Genomic DNA, 11,196 nt, shown 5'->3' on the forward strand with positions numbered 1-11,196 from the left:
ATTTTTCTTTCATTTTATTTAATCAAGTGCATCATCATTAAGTAAAGGCTATGAACTTAGATAGTGGAGAAATAAGGAAGTTTATTAATTTAGTTTTTGAAAGATCTATTTGTTAAAGTTTAATTCAGTGGCCATTTTAGGTTCCATAAGAACTCAGGAAAAATAGTGACTGCAGCCCATTCACTTTTCCTGTAATAACTCAGAGGGAGAGGGTGCTTTTGGCCAAGATGTTTGCAGCACATGAATCCCTGAGAGTTTCAAAGGTGAATTCTGTATTCACATCTCTTTGGCACTTCCAAAGCCTGATCCCCTTGGCTGTAGCCACCCCTGGCTCACAATGCCCATGATTGATTCCAGTGAACAGCCCCAGTTCACATCAGGTGAGACCCTGGCTCTGCATTTCCCACTGATGGTCCAGCTGAGAAAGGATTTTTCCTAAATCCTGCGTTAGGAATTCACCAGTCTGAGTTCCAGGTGAAGCCTAGAGCAGATTTTCAAAGGGAGAGGACACAGAGAGTGACTCTGCCAGGGTTTGTAGGGTTTGTGCTGCTGCTCTGGGCACTCCCTCCAGTACCACACACACCTGCACAGGCACACACTGGGCACTAATTACCAGTTCCAGAACAAATATCTCTTTCTATATTACAAGTTCCAGAGCAAATATCTCTTTAAGAACACTCCCACATCCTCTTGTTATGTAAAAACTTCATGCATTTGATGAGGAGCATGGCTGAGGGACCACAAAACCCCTCTCTGGGATTTACCTGGGACTAGCAGAGTTTAAGAGTGTTAGTAATGAATTATTCAAAATGAATTAATAGCTTGGGAGAGTCCTTCACCTGTCTGACACAACTTCATTTTCCCTAGATAAGGTTTCTCAGCCGAGTCAGACACTGGCAAACAACTTTGTTTTCCCTTTCTAATGTATGTGAAAATGTGCACTGTAGACAATGAAAAGAAAAATTTCCTTGCATAATAATAATAATAATAATAATAATAATAATAATAATAATAATTTAACCTAGCTGCAAGGTAATTCAGGGATGGACCTTTGAAAGCTTTGCAGTGGAGACAAAACCACCAGCTGACACCTGACCATGTCCAAAACTCAAGAGAAAAACCAAACCCAGGGCAGGAGCCAGGCTGCTGTGTCCAGCTGCAGAGCACTCTGCTCTCTAAGCAGCAGCGCTCATTTTCTCAGAAAGCAACCACAGCTTTCCATAAAGCATGAGATGATATTTTAAGGCACTTTTCCTTGTCCATTGTATTCAAAAAGCATTTTTTAATGAGAAGAGATATTATACTTGCATCATATTTGTCAGTTCTTTCCCGCTGAACGTCTTACTCAGGAGCTGAAGAACAATTTGCCTTTTGTAGTACTGCTGTCTCCTATTTATTTATGGGTTTATTTAATTAAGAAGAGGAACCTGCTTTTCTTCATAATTGGCTTTGCATGGTGTGCCTACTGCCAGTATCTCATTGTTTGCAAGTGGTGAGGACCTTTGTGCACAGACACACACCCCCCCATGAAGAACTGTCCCTTCATGGCTTAGTTTGTGATTTACTGTAAATTGTTAAGCACTCCTAAATCAAAACTCTTTATTAGAATGCCATTTGCAACGTTTGAAATAGTGCTAATCACACAGCAACAGAATAAATTCAAATGAGGTCTCTGTTCTCTTGCTGGATGTTCCTTTATTTAAGAAAACAGAAAACAATTCCCAGGGCTTGTGGTGAGCTGTCACCAAAACCGGACGTTTCCAACTCGATAATGACTTTGACTCCATGCTGAGTCAGGGACAAAGAAAATTAAGATTCCTCCCCCCTTCACCTCAAATGTCATCGTGTGGAACGTCAGGATGGAGGTGGGTGAGTTTTATGGTGGCTGCTCCTCCTGAGAAGCCACAGGAGTTATTGCTGTGCTTTCTCTCCCGTCTCTCATGACGGGCACACGAGCTGACCCCTCTGTCAGGATGGGGAATTTGTGCTGCCTCTGCTTTACAGCAAATTGCTACTGCCCTGAAGCAAAGGAGAAGCAAGGCAGGAACATGTCTCTGAGGCACATCTCCTTTGAGGTTATTCCAGGGGGATAATGCAGCTTATCCATCCTTTTTTTATTTTTTTTTCTTTTGATCAACAACTATCTTTGAAAGTAAATCTGCTCAAGAGTCCCAGGAGGTTTGTTACAGCCCCTCAATCACTCACAGCTCTCAGGGGATCCTGCTGCAGCACTGCCAGTGCTCTCACTCCCCTCCTTCCTCTGGGGAAGGGCAGCTACTGCTGGGGTTCAAGCAGACAGGATGGGAAAAGAGTATTGGCTCTGGGCTGGAATAATGAAAATAGTAATGGAACATGGCATCAGTAGTGACATGGAGGCTGAAAGAGCAGAAGTATTGTGGAGATCAAAGCAGTTGGGAGCAGTCCTTTGTACTATTAATATCTCCCATATTTTGAAAGTGCAGGAGAAACGTAAGAGCAAGCTGTGTGCTGCTGTCCCTGCGGCCAGCTCCATTAGAGGCACTCAATGAGCCCTGTGAGCTCCTGGGGAAGGACAGCACACCACTGCAGTGCAGAGCAGAGCACGCACTGCCTGAAAAGCTGACATGACAGATACAAGGCCAGGCAAGCCTTCAATTTGGGCTATCATGGAAAGGAAGGAAGACAAGAGGAGAATCTTTAGTGACAGCTGCTGGGGAGCTGGCTCTGCTGTGGCTGGGAGCAGAGCCCTGAGCCAGGACAGTGCCATGCCCTGTGGGACAGCCTCACCAGGAGCAGGCTGGGCAAACACATGCCTCCCCCATGACTCCTGCCGTGTTTCTGCTTTCTTTCCTCCTTATTCTTGATGAATAACTCTTAAAGGCATTTGTCTGCCATTTCTAGCCGGACCAGAAAGGAACTGCATCGTTCCTCCTGCTTTGCTGCCCTTCACTGGGACCCTGAAGGGTGACACGAGGCAGGACCAGGCTTCACCTGCTTGCTACTAAGCAAGTTTAGTCTTTTCTCTCACAGGGTTGGGCTGTAGGTCTTTCTGAACCATGCAGAAAGTCGTTTTCTTGCCAAGCAAGTCACAAAAACGGATTAAGAGAGAACATGGATGCCTGGAAATGGCAGGAAGGTGTGTCCTTGGGTTTGTTTTACTCTGACACTCCTCATTTCCCTGCCTCTCTTCCCATGCTCCATGTGTTTCCCTCTCTGGAGCCAGAAGTGTCTCTCCCATAACTCATCAGGGCTGCTTTGGTCATGGCTCTATCCATGGGTAACACCACAGCACAAATAATCATTTTAGAAGCAGGATTACTGAGCAAAACATTTGCCAAAGAAGACAGTGGATATTGTAACAGCAATTCTCTGCCTGCTTGGCACAGATTGAATATAAATGTATCCTGAGATTATAAGTGAAAGAATTGGTTTAATATATTTCCAACAAAATAAGCTTCTCTTGGAAAATATCAGGGAAATAGAGCTTTGCTTATTTTTGCTTCTTATTAAACATTTCTCATTGAAACTTCTTATAAAAAAAACAAACCCTTGAACTGGTTTTATCAAAATTGTATATTTATTTCAGCATTAAAATTTAATTTAAAATATTCCGTATTTTTATTCACATTATTTCATGATCTGGCAGTAGTAAAAAATGTGAAGCTTTATCCCACATAAGGAGATAGAAAACAGCTCCTTCTCTATTGTACTGCTAAAAAAATCAGCAGTCTCTGATGATGCTTTTGTTCTCAGCAAATTCTCCCATACACTGACATTTCTTTAACCAAACTCTGACATCGAAATAATAAGAAATAAAAAGACAATTTTAAATCTAAACTTTTGAGTTTGAAATGCACATTACTTTTTGAAGCAGCTATTTAGAATTTTCCTTTTGTAGGAAAGATATTTGTTCCATTTCTGAACAAAATTGAACTTCAAGATGTCCACATTTCCCAAATAGAAATTCTATATTCTCTTCAGCTCTGTTTAAAAATTCAGCATGTTACGTGGCGCTCTCATTGCTCAGAATAGCGCTATTTAGGATTGTGCTATTTGTGGAATATTTGACAATTATTAACAAAATATCATTTCAGCCTAGCTTATAACTTCAGTTCAAATTCCACTTGATAGTGTTTATGTGCAGGCTGAAGTGCTTTTCATGTGTTACAATGACATCTTCAGATGTCTTGCACTATCTCACAGTTTTCAAATGAAGCAGCTCAAACAGGACTCTTTTTAGTGGCAATTTCATGAAAATCATCTAAAGAAAAAGATTATTTAGAAGTAAATGGAAGGGGGGAGAGCACGGAGAGTAAATGAGGCGATGCATTTCCAGCTAGGTTAAATGTCAGATTAAAATTCAAAGAAGCAATAACAGTAGGCAACTGTTGTCAGCTGGGAATGAGTGAGAAGTGATGGGTCTGGTTTCTGGAGGTGCTGTAGAAGCTGCTGTGCTGGGGCATTTCAGAGGTTGGATGGGGCAGATTCTCTGTGGAAAATGAGTATTTGTGCTGTGGTGTTACCCATGGATAGAGCCATGACCAAAGCAGCCCTGATGAGTTATGGGAGAGACACTTCTGGCTCCAGAGAGGGAAACACAGGGAGCATGGGAAGAGAGGCAGGGAAATGAGGAGTGTCAGAGTAAAACAAACCCAAGGACACACCTTCCTGCCATTTCCAGGCATCCATGTTCTCTCTTAATCCGTTTTTGTGACTTGCTTGGCAAGAAAACGACTTTCTGCATGGTTCAGAAAGACCTACAGCCCAACCCCGTGGAGGTAACACCTCAAAAGTCCTCTAAGATGTCAAATGGCAGATGACAGCTTGCATCAGCTGAAGATCTGACTGCTGTTGCATTTCCCACCTCAGAATGACAGGATCACAGATTTGTTTGGGGTGGAAGGGACCTTAAAGCTCATCTCCTTCCACCCCCTTTCACTATATTACATATATTCTATGTGCAGTATCAAACATACTTTTACAAACACTTCATATATTACTTATATGGCCTTCCCTTAGAGTTAAAAGATGGCCCTGTCCTAACACCATCAAAAAACGATATATTTTTTTAGACTAAGTGATATAGCTGTGAGACATCCACTGTGCAAATGAAATGCAGGCTGTGCGTTTGTCTGGAGCTATGCATGTACCTGTGCTTGCCCAGGCATGCTCAGAGGCACTCCCTGCTGCACAAAGGACTTGCTGGAGCTCAGAAATGTTTTCTACTTGCCCTTTTCCCTTTCCCAGGCAGAGATTTTGGTAGTGCAGGATCATCCCCTGAGTACCAGCACGCAGAAACATCATAGAACAAATTGCCAGATTGGTGGTGGAGCTGCACAGACCCCACGTGTGCCTTCCTCCCCGTGGTGCTTTGGCTTTTAGGAACAAACATGTACATTTCCCTGGTGGTCTCTAGCAAAATACACAAAGAACATTTTTTTTTTTTCCTTTCCCTTTCCCATCCTTTGTGAATTATGGAGTAGTAAGCACATTTTTAAATACAGCTCTGCAGACAGTGAGATACAGTTCCACTCTGTGCAAGAAGAACTGCAGCTCATTTATGAAAGTACATCTAAAAATGCCAAGGGAGTAGACTTATCAAAGAGATGACATCAAGCTGTCACTCATTCTTTGTACACGCACCTGTGATTGAGAAAAGTGTTTTCTTTAATATAACTTGATATTTGAAGAGAACATGACAAAATGAAGTCCCATCCCTTCATCATTTACATTATGCCTTAGGGGTACAAGGCTGATCTGAGGCATTTTGATTTATGCCTATTAGTGAAGCTGTACCTACAGATGATCAAAAGGCTCATTCTGATTCCTATAAAATAGTCAATATCACAATTAGGGAAACATATTAGGTATAATTAAATTACAGCTATAAATGACTTAGAACTGAGATATTTTATGATAAATATCATTTGATATACCAGCCTTTTTAAAGAATTCATCCCATCCATCCTCCTAAAGGACATGAGAAATGATGCACATGAAAAAGAGCCTTAGAACCAGCCCAGCAACTGCTTGTGCTTTCCCATCTGGCACTGGACAAGCTTTGCCATGAAGGGGCAGGCATAAGGAAAGAACCTTTTGTCTTTATTTCAACCATAAATACCCTTTGCAAGCCTAGATGTGGTGGAGGTGAGCAGAGAGGGGCAATCCATGCCAGGGGAATGCAGCAGAGCTCAGTGTGCATTTTACAAGAGTCAGGGGGTAAAAAAGCTTGGGATGGCCCAGAGGCAAGGAAAGAAAACACACTGCAAGGAGCTCATTCCCCCTATCCAGCATGCCAAAGGCATTGCAGTTAGAAACACCCATCTGACCACGTGCCATGGACTCAGGGACACTCAGGCCAGGAGTGCCCAAGGCTGGCCAGGAACTCAGCAAACCCAGCTGCAAAATCCTGAGTGTGTCTGTCTGCTGTGATCAGGTCACCTGTGGAACACACAGTGTTTCAGCTGCTTTCAGGAGCCCAGATGTGGGAGTTATTTCCACATGGAGAAAATCCTACTTAACCAGGGCACGAGAGCAAACATGAGAGCTGCAATTATGTTTGACCTGTGCTCTGCCTAGTCTGTTGTACTCCCTGGGTGCTGCAAACACCACATCCTTGGGTTAGGTGTGAAAAGCTTCCAGTGAAATAAAAACCTAAAATTGTGCTAAACCCCACTACTGAAGGAGTTCTTGCTGCCCTGACCCTTGATAGGCAGATCAGTGTAAATACACATGGTATAATCCTTGCTTCTCAGGTCCTTTCCCCTTCCCAAAGCCCATGGAATGTGACTGGAGGCAGGCTGCAAGGCACTGAGCCAGCTGCCTGCCATGCTGGGAAGCATCATTTCCAGTCCTGTTCTCGTTCAGCACTCAGGATCCTTCTGTCAGCTCTCATGCCATTTTTAGGCTGCAGCTTTCCTAGGCATCAAAATCATCTTTTTGTTCCTGTAGGAGAAGACAGTGCTGGAAAGCAGCTGAGCACCTGACTTCTTCAGGGCTGCCCCCGCACAGCAGCTGGGTGGGTCAGAGCAGTCACAGGGGATACCTGAGTGACTGGAAATCAATTCATGCACAGGTGGGAGCGTGAAAAAGGGATCCAAGGCAAGCCCAGAGCCGGCTCAGAGTGCCTGGGTGGAAAAGGACAGTCTGCAGTGTGGCCAGGCCATCCAGAGCCCTCTGGAACAAGCTCCCTCCCCCAGGCTGAGTTGAGCAAGGGTGAACATTTAACCGTGATTGTTTTGCCTTCGGTGAAAGTGCTCATCTGTTCAGCATTAGACATCTGCTTAATTTCCTGAATGGATTGAGTCCTACAGAGCTAAACATCCAGGAGTGACAAATGCTGGTTCAGGTGTGGGATTATCCCACTCTGAGACAGATGTTCCTAAGCCACTGTGTGCATCAAAGGCAACGGCACTGAAGGAGGGTTGAATTTAGCCTTGTTCCTGTGTTTATCCATCCTGCAGCATTATGTGCTTTCCTTGCCTTCATTTTTGTATTCTACTGTCTCACTTCAGTACAAACTGTATGAGACAGAGGCTCCTGGGGGAGCAGCTGGAGATTTGAAATTCACATCACTGTTCCCCTTAAGCCTGTCAGATGATCAGATAGCCGAGGAAGTGCTAATAGCTTATGCTCTGGTGAAATATGTTTTTCTGTACATGATTACCTTTGTATTTTGTTCCCCTTATCCCTGATTGTCAGCATTTTAATTAAAAGTAGAGGTGTGAGAACATGGGAAAACCTGTCTGCAGAACAAGGCTGACTTTGATTTAAGTTAGTGTACTAAGTTTGTAAATGTGGAACCCAATTTTCTGCTGCTGTCATCTGTCAGGAGAGAGACCATGGAGCTGGATGCAGAGCAATTCACTCTGCTTCTTGAGGCCCCTGCATCTCTCCAGCAGGGCAGAGGGGGTGTACATAGCAAGTGACCCTTGATGGAATTTTCCAGAGGTGCTTTGAGCTGCTGCTGCTGCTCTGACTGAAAGTTTCTGTCCCTATCACAACACTGGGAGACCCTTTGGTGTCAAATCAGCTCCTCAGCATCCCCACAGCCAGAGCTCCAGAGCTCAAAGGCTCTGTCTCATCAGCTTTATGGCTGGATTTAGGAGATTAATATCCACAGGTCTTGTCTGTAAGGGCATACTGACACAACACAGTAGGCAATGTGCCTAATTTCTCAGCTGCTCTAGTTCAGACCTCCCTGTTTTGGTGTAAATTAATCCAGTGGTTGGTGGGGAGCACACTGGTGTGGATTCAGTCCCCCCTGCCAGCTGCAGAGGGAAGCCAAGGGCAGGAGCAGACAGGAGCACACCCTGAGTGTCTGTGAGAGCCTGGCTGATGTGGGCAGGCAAGGACTGCTGAAGGGCTCAGGAGAGAGAGCACAGGACAAAAAGTGTCACCTCTTCATCTGCCACCACTGGGTTTGTCGTGTGCTGCCAGCTTTGGTGGCACCTTGCATAAAAACCTCACTAAGGGGGGTTTATTTCCAATTTGGTGCCCAATTTAGTGCCAGCAGCCCTGGCTCTGGCAGGGCTGGCTGTTCAAAGCGGTGTCTGAGCACAGGCAGGATCCAGAATTAGATCTCCTCCATCTGCCCTGGGAAACCCAACTGGTAGGAGCCACAGTTCCCTGCTGGATTCAGCTTTGTGTAACTCACCCACTTCTGGAGATGGGAATTTTCCTCTTGAGTTGCAGGAAGGTTTTTTAAAGTAGCCAATCTCTAGAGGGAACTATAAAATAGAAATTGTGAAAGAAAGAGAAATCCTTATGTTTTTCCTTGTTGTACAGTACTTGGGATTGTTAATTCATTTTTATCGGGATTTTTATGATCAAAAGATATCTTTTTTTGATGTTAAAACAAAAAAAAAATTAGCACTTCATCACAAGAAGCAAATGCACTATTTTATCATAAATCAGTGTGAATATTACATTTTGGTGGGATTTTTTAGGTAGAAACATGATGTGAGCCAATGTGCCAGGGCACATATCTGATTGTTAAGGTGACACAATCATTTGACAGAAAAAATTGCAAGATGAAAGGAAGGAAAACAATATGATGAAGACAAAAGATGATGCAGCAAAAATACCATGAGGAAAGAAGTGAGCATGAAATAATAGCATTAGGACACAAGAAAATAGAATGTTGTGGAAAAGAATTAGCCTGATCTGGTTCCTGATGCTGCTGCATAGGAAGAACTGTTATGAAGATATATTACAGAGACAAAAAGCAATGTTGGATCACTCAGAACAGGACACAGAAATGGACAAAGCAGAAAAATGCCGCCATGCACTGCAAAGAAGACAAAATGCTTTGATATTTATATTTTAATGATCTCATTCTGATTCTGTGGAGCTCACGTCAGTAGCAGTGTTCATATAGACTCTTGTTTATTGAAATATAAAGAAAAATAAAAATAAACTTAACATAAATAACCTTAAGGTCTCCTCAGTGACAGAGGGAGGCAGGAGAATTTCCCTGTGAGGGCTGAGGGGTGCAGGGTTGGTGCCTGGCTGGGATTTGGGGTCCCAGGAAGGGCCAGAGCTGAGCAAAGACAAGATGTGCTTTATTCCACAGCCAGCTGCATCACTGCTGGGGCCCTGACACAAACCCCAGTACCTCTGCTGGGCTCACATATTGCCATCTTTAAGCTGAGCTGAAATCACTGAAGTTTGGGCCAATCTCTGTTGCAGATTGTCTCTGTGAGTAGTTTTTAGGGTGCTGTGTTTCTTCCCATGGCAGGAAAGTAGGTTGCTGATATTCTTGGTTCATCTTTGCTCACAGAGGTAAAATTAGAGGCCTTGAGATTCCTGCTGGTAGAACAAGCTCTCAATTTCTCACTGCTGAAATTCAATCTGATTTCTATCTTTTTCACTAAAAAGCTGTCAACAGAAAATAAGCAATTCCCACCAAAGAGCTATATTAGTTTCTGAGGTATATACATTTGGCTGGTGGATGAAGAAAGCCTCAAAGTAATTTAAATTTTTATTTTCATTTGCATTTCCTAGCAAACTAAACAAAAATATTAATGCAGGACACAACTGTAACTCATTCAAAAGAAAAGAATCAAAAAGAGAGAGACTGCTAGATCACTAATAACTTCTTTTCTTCCTGTGGCCCTGGGTCTGATTTTCTCCTCCTCTTCCTGGTGTACCTGTGCCATCCTGGTGATGCTTGCTGGAAGCAGGAAGGCAGCACATATTTGCAATGAAGAATATATAATTAAAATCAAACCCAGCAGCTCTCTTTACAGTGGGCAATAATATGAGAGCTATCAGGAGCCAACGGGACTGTCTCGATATGCCAACAATATAACCCCACTTTTCAGAGGTGGGAGAGCAGCTTTCCAATGCAGAGGCCACATAAATTAGTTTTGCATTTGCAAGTCACTTTTTGAAACCTGATCCACGTTTTATTTGTAAAGAAATGTTGAAAAATATGTAAAATTTTCAACTTTTTAAAATCACAGAAGAATGGTGGATTTTTCCCTGCAGTTCCTGCATTAATCAGTTTATCAAGGGAATCTTCAAAGTGGACAATTTTTAGTTTGGGGCTAAATCCACACTGTGAAGTCCCCTTCAGCTTTCTCAGACCTTTGAGAATAACCCCTGAGCTGCAGACTTCTCCCTCTTTTTTGACAGATATTTAAGCAAAAATGTTGCTCAGATTAGAGTTCTGCAGCCATTCAAGATTTTCTATTTGTTACACAAGTTTATTTACAGCTTTTTTACTGTGGCAGCCCTCCAATTGCCCTTCTGATAGATTTGCCATAGGGTTGAGAACCTCCTTGCAGGGACAGAGAGCTCAGAGAGAGCCCAGCCTGTCCCCAAACCCCAAAGGACTCAAGAAACCCAGCCCTGATCTTTAAGAATTGCTTTTTTATTGCTGTCTCAAAATCTCTGCTCTGGCTCATTTCTTGCCCCTCTTGGATTCTTCATAGGAACTTCAGTCACATTTCTTCCTTCCCCAGCTTTCACTGCTCAGAATTATCAAGATATCCTAATTAACTTCAATTCCATTGGTTTTGTTTGCAATATAAATGATGAATGAAAGAGAATGGTAGTGTTCCAGCTAAATATAAAAGTCCAGCTGCAGAAGAGAGCATAAAATCCTTAAGAAAACCTGCACCAAGAATTCCAATGCTACAGAACCTTCCCCTGTGCAAACCCTGGATCCCACCATCTACAAGAAACAAAACAAAAACAAAACAAAAAAACAAC

The sequence above is a fragment of the Fringilla coelebs genome (assembly GCF_963513975.1).
Source record: "Fringilla coelebs genome assembly, chromosome: 14".
In the NCBI taxonomy this organism is placed as follows: domain Eukaryota; kingdom Metazoa; phylum Chordata; class Aves; order Passeriformes; family Fringillidae; genus Fringilla; species Fringilla coelebs.